The following is a 6,849-nucleotide window of genomic DNA, read 5'->3' as shown; positions in this document are numbered from 1 at the left end:
ACAAATGATGCTCATGGATCTATGTAAGAAGATAATGAGATATCTTATGGAAAATTCCTATTTTCACTATGATATACTACTTTGGAAAATATTCAAGATTCATCACAATGCTCAAAATAATCTTAAGCAGAAAACTCAAAACTGCCTTCTCCTAGGCGGGTTTTCAACCCATGAAGTTTGTTTTCTGCCAAAGGAAATTGTAAAGGAAAAGAAACAAGGAAGTGTGTCCCTTTCAACTTTCATAGTCTTTTTTAAACTTCTCTAAACCCAAAAATATATTAACTCTAAAGACAAATTTTAAAGGGAAGTCTGGGCAGAGAAATGAAAATCGTCTTCTCCTCGACGAGTTTTCAACCCATGAGGACGATTTTCCACATTCAAAAGAAAATCAACCTTGTAAGTGGATTGGACCCACAAATTATACACAAAAAATCTTAAGATGATAATGTAAATAATCTAACCATTGCGAGAAAGGTATATTGAGAAAATTTTGATTAGGCAGATATTTCATTATGGGGTACTTTGTTCATAATTTTTTGAAACTTAATGGGAAATGGAAAAGTAAGTATGAAAGAATGGGAAGTTACTGATGGGCCAACAGAAATAGTGAAAAGACGCCAAAATATTCGTTAGAGCTCTTGCATTTACTATTTCAATGGATTCATCCTTTAATTCATTCATGTGGCATGGATCTTGAAGATCAATGGATCCTTTTAAATTGCACAAGTTTTTCAACTAGATTCAAAATTTGAATTCATTTCATTCTCAGAAAGAATGACAACTAGGTTTGCGGGTTTTGATGGGCTGAATGGAATCAAGTCCACATTGCATAATTTCACGGATACTTCACTTTGCTTTTATGATATGCAAGATTTCCAAAAGAGGCTAAAATCAGAGTCGATTCATCCCATAACTAAGAAGCTTCAAGGATGTGGATTAGTGGAAGTAGCTAGTTTCTCAGTGGTAGTCCAAGCTCCAAAATTTATTTATGAGTGCATAGATCACTACAATCTGGATACTAGATAGATTGTGTTACTAGATCATACAATATTGATCTTCATTAATAGGAAAACTGTGGCGAATTGCCTCTGAGTTCCAGAACGGGAGGAGTTTTTAGATTTGATAGTGGGGCAAATAGAAACATATAATATCAAACTTGATGTTAAGGATTGGAGGATGATGGGAAAAATATGTATATTAATACATATCTAACTAATTTAAGAGACACTCCTATTAGTTCCAAGCCTTATGAGGATGTTGAGGAGGACTTAGATATCATGATGGCCCAAATCATCAAAAGAACTAGAAAGTGGGTCGAATGGACTACTACGAAGAGGAGTAGAAGTACAAGCACATGAAATCAAGCTTCTCCAATAGCTACAACTCCTTCCTCCTCTCAAGGTGACACAATATGTGTAACCTTGGCCATTACTCAAGGACTAGCTAAACCATCAGGAGGAGGTGGCCAACCTCCAGACAAGAACATCCCCATGGCTAAGACATGTCATTATGGCTCCCTCCCAATTATTGGAACCCAAACTGATGCTGAGAAGAAGAAGATGGAGGAGCCAAAGGATAATGTTGTTAGACTAGTTCCCTCTCCTCATGTTTCACCAGTTCCTTCTCCTTGTGTCTCCCCAGTCTCCTCACCTCATCATAGCCCAGTTCTGCAAGTAAGTGCTACACTTCTACAACCAAGTAGCTCCCTAGTGCAGATAGTGGATTTGGGAGATGGAAAGAGTAGTAGCAGTGAATCTACTAAATCTAATGAGGCAACTAAAAGAACCTTAGAGGTGGAGAAAGCCTAGAGCTCTTCCAAGCTCATTTCATAGGCCCCAAAGAATCCCTTCTCTTCAACTGCAATAATAATTACTCCAGTCAAGAAGAAGATATTTAGCATAGACTCACTTGGCATAGCCTCCAAGGTGATAAGCATGGATTCCTAGTTGGAGGATACTTTGGAGAAGAAGAGAAAGAGGAAGGATGAAGGTTCTCCAAACAAGGATGTCTTATCTCTTGCAGTTCACTCTAGGTCTTCTTTGAGTAAGGTCAAGAAGCAAAAGACATTGTCTATCCTTGGACAAGACCCTGAAACTAGGCACTTAACAAAGGAGATTGTGAAGCTCACCAAAGATGGATGAATGGAAGATTTGACCGTAGATGATTTCACTCTACACTCGATGGATCTTGGAGAGGCCAAACATGACACCAAGGTTCGCTTGTGGAAGTCAACCAATGAAGTAATTGAAGGATAATTGGAAAACCTCAAGTTGTCAAAGGTTAGGATGAAGGCTAAGATAGAAGAGCTGAACTGATTTATTAGACAACTGGTCACTCCATTCGTAACTATCTCTAGAATGTCAGTAACAAGAAATATTACTACTACCAAAGTTCAAGAACTTATCTTTCAACTTCAAGAAGATAGGCAGTTTGGCCAAATTGGTAAAGACTGGACTATGAAGCTCAAATCAAAGGGAGTCTCTATTATAGTGAAAATTGGCAATGTTATATTAAGATTAGAAATAGAGAAGGATAACATCTTGGAAAATAGAAATAATTTGGCTAGAGAGAGTGAAGAGTGATAATTGTATCTCTCTTCTGAAGATGATTATTCAAATGAAGGCAAAGGAAGTTGTCAAAGAAAATATCTTGCCAAAGGGAGATGAACCTTTGTTCGAATGGCTTCAGAGCATTCAATTCAAATTAGGAATGATCTTGTTAGCAGAGAAAGGACTTAAGGAGATAGAGGATAAAGTGAAGAAGGTCCAAGAAAGAGGTTTTGAACTCATGAGGGGACTACATATAGATTCACAAACTGGTGGCCAAGGGAAAGAACTCATTGGAATAACTATCATGCAAGAGAATTTCTCCAAATTCATAGATAGTCTTATGGATATATCCTCTAGTAATCAAAATAGAGTTGTGGAACTCTAGAAACTTAGCGGATGCATACATGTGGCCACGGAGAAATTGCCAGATCAATTGAATGTTGTAAAGGAGTTGGCCAGGGAGCATTCTAAGGGGCTCTTGAGATACACCAACATACACGTGCCTTGGCATGAAGAGTTAATCCCAATCATTGTTGTGGCTAAGGCCTATAGAACAAAAGTAGAAAAGGGAAAGAAGGTGAAATGATTCATATTCTACCCCCTTTTCACTTTCTTATGTAATCATCATAATACAAAAAACTAGTTTCTTGCCATTTTTCATTCTTTTGAGGAGATGAACTGATTGAACTTCTATTGTAACGATCATCTCAAAATCCTATATGTATGAAACTGAAAGATTAGTAAAAGGTCAAAAAAAATTTTGGTATGAAGTACTTGATGTTGTAGAGTCAATTGAATGTTATTTTGTATCAACTATTTTCTATTCCATTTCTATTAGTTGTTAATTATATGTTTTCTCTTTTATCTAAATGAAGCAAGGAAAGAGCGAAGCTTCATTCCCCTATTTTGAAGTAGTGAACAGATGTGATAAGTAGTGTCATTGCATGTTCAAAGAGAAATCTCTTAGATGGTTTTCCCTTCAATTAACCTTTCCTTCTATGTAGCTTAGATTCTAGCTGAATCAGTTTAGTAGTAGTTATTATCCTATATTAAGTCATTAAGCTTTGTAAATCCATAAGATGTGTGGGTTCAAGAACTTAATCAATTCTTCAAAAATCAATTTTTTCTTGAGTTAGATCATGTTTAGGCTTGACTTAGTTTTACCTCTCTTGTTCTCTTGTTAAGAACACACCCCCATATTAGTTATAGGAATAAAACATAATTCATTGCAAATCCACAATAGGGAGCTATACCTATTAATTCAGAGAAAAGTTAGTCTTTTCAAAAGTGGCTTTTCAACTATTTGTAATCAAATATTGTTCATAACTTGGGCATTTAAGAGTCAAAATGAAAAATAACAATCTATTTACCAACAGATTTTTGGTGACTCTACTGGGGACTATGAATAGTCGCTTGACTAATAAGCCTATATCATGAGGGAAGATGGTACTACCTCATGAGAACATTTTTCCAGTACTCCAACCTAATGTTTATTTCCAAGATGACCAAGAGGACATAATTTCATCCCTTAATACATTTTTTTGGAGAAATAGGAGGAACACTGAACATTACAGGAATGCTAGCCAAGTATTGGAAGAGGAAGAATCAAGAGCTAAAGCTTTAGAAAGGGCTATTTAGAGGAGAGACATCTGAAGAGAAGAAAGAAAATTGAGACATGAAGCTCAAAAAAAAAACTAACCTAGCACCCTGGAACAAACAAGGTTCCTCAGAAGTACCAAAGAACAAGGTGGGCAAGACCCTATTTTTGATAAACTTGTAGAACTTGGTTTTCCCATCCTAGACATTCTGAAATGGAAAGGTGAAAAGAAGAGCTGAAGTAGACCACCTCTTCCTATTAGGAATCAAAGCACATCACATACTACCTACCAGGTATTGGCCCTACATGAAATCACTACTCCCCCAGTTGTCAATTTTATGCCATACCTTGCTAGAACAATTATGGCTATCCATGGGCTACAGCAATAAGACCATTAGCACTAACAGCTTATCACCCACTTCCAACTGGTTCAAGGAAGAATTTTCCTAAATTTCCAAGTGACGATAAGGTTACCATAGATGAACACATTAAGGCCTTCTTTGTAGCTACTCACATCTTAGGAGTTGCACATGAGGATGTTGCCGTAAGATTATTTGTGAAAACCTTGACAGAAAGTATAGCAGACTGGTTCTATCATCTGGATGATGGCTCAATCACTAATTGGGATACAATGAGAATGACCTTTGAGACAAGATTTAAAATTGTGGAATATGAACATGTCTTATTAACACAGTTGACATCTATTAAAAAGAAACCTACCATGAGTATGAGGGATTTTGTTGCTACTTTCAATAAGATTACTAGTAGAATTCCAACTGTTGACAGATCCACTACCGGTAATATGAAAAACTTCTTCATAAGTGTGATGCCCCTGGATATCAATTATGACTTGAAAAGGGCACATCCCACATGTTGGTCCTCAAAATTGCATTCCCATTTTGAGCGTCCATTCCAAATTTTGAGCCCGTCTGAATGTTTTTTGTGCATATGTAACTAACTATTATTTCAAGGTCTAGATGGTGTTTTAGTTGTTTAACACCTTGCATTCAGCCTACATATGTGTTCTATAATGATAAATTGACATCCCATTTCATTTTGCAAAGTTTTGTTTTGAGCTAGTGTCATATTTTACAATTCTGCCCAAGTGTGAAACAGTGGTCAGAGGCCCAGTTTGCCTTTGAATATCTTTTACCCTTAAATGTTTCATGACCCACCACTTTGGGGATGTGTAACATGTATATCAAAGAACCTATGTTCCAAGTTTCAAGTCATTTTGACATATTTTAACTATTTTTTGAATGTCTCAAAGTTGGTTAGTTGCCTTCATTGTAAATCTTCAAATTGTGCATAATTCTGAGTAGCCCTATTTGACAAGTTATAACTCTTGACCAGTTGACCCAAATAATAAATTTACTTTTGCATCATATTCTAGAAGTCAGAGACCTACTACATTCCTAATTTTAGATTATGACGAATTAGTTTGATCAGTTTTCAAACATGATTCCATTTGCAAATTATAGAGTTTCACTGGTAATCAGAAATGTAGATTGATTTGTGCCCCTATTCAAGATGTCATAACTTTAAATCTATGATTACCTAGATCAAATGGCTTGTTCCCCTGCATTCTACTATGTAAATAATTCAAATGTGCCAGTTTATAAACCTTGACGAATCCATCTATGTACTTTCCCATGGCCATTCCATTTCCAAAAAAACACTTTTCTACAGATGTCCCCTGTCCTGCAATTCTAAGTAGCCCACTTTGCACACTCGCAAAATGTGTCCTGTGATTCATCATGAGCCCAAATTACAAAATTTTATTCCACTCATAACAATGAACTTTTCCTCTAGTTTTCAAGCCTTCAAGTATCTGTTTGCCTTGTTTTCAAGGCTCAAACCAAATGCTTTTTCCAGTTTTTTGACATATTTATTTGCAAGTGATTTTAAGTAAGCAACTTTGGAGGTTGATATCTTTTGACTGAATGATCGTCGTGAGATGAGATTTGGCAGGATGCAAGATTATGGAACATACTATCAACATATCAGCTTTCAAAGCTTTGTTATCTATTTATGCCAGTTTTTAAAGCTAGGTAATAGGCCATATCATCAAAGCCCTCTACTCCTTTAGAAATGAATCTTTGGTTGAGCAAGGGAGAATCTAAATCAAAGGGTGTATCGTGAGCTCCCTTTGTGTGCCTAGCTTTTTGGAGGCAGATTCTTCCATTCAGATCTTTGCTTCCTAGTTGGTTTTTTTCTTTTGGCTAGTAATAGGTTTTTATGTCACCATGGTTACCCCTATTTGGGGGGTGACCAGCTCCTCTTCGGTTTCTTGTAATTTTGTCTCTGTGCTTATTGAATATATAAAGTTGTGTATAGGGTTTCAGGCACCCTTCAAAACCTATTTTCCTTAATAAAAAATAGGCCCTATTATCAAACAATCATAGTTTACAAAGAGTAGGGTAAATAAGTTTTTTTGATCAATCAATGGTCAAATTTTGATTTTGGTTAGTTCAAGATGATTAGTGGATCAATTTATAGTGTCAGTTGTTCGAAAATGAAAAAAAAATTAGCTAGACCTACTTTGGGGCCCGATTGAATCCATCAGGTGGGTATAAGTTCCATAGAATCATGAAGGTGTTTTGAGGTTTTAAAATTATCTTGTTTTGTAAAAGAAATATGGGGGCTCAATCATGGGGTTAATATTTTCATTTGAGGGAAAATAAGCAGCTCCGAACTATACTC

This window comes from Cupressus sempervirens, chromosome 10, assembly GCF_028749045.1.
Source record: "Cupressus sempervirens isolate cs-2001-9-10 chromosome 10, ASM2874904v1, whole genome shotgun sequence".
In the NCBI taxonomy this organism is placed as follows: Eukaryota; Viridiplantae; Streptophyta; class Pinopsida; order Cupressales; family Cupressaceae; genus Cupressus; species Cupressus sempervirens.
Note: the sequence above shows the minus strand (reverse complement) of the source record.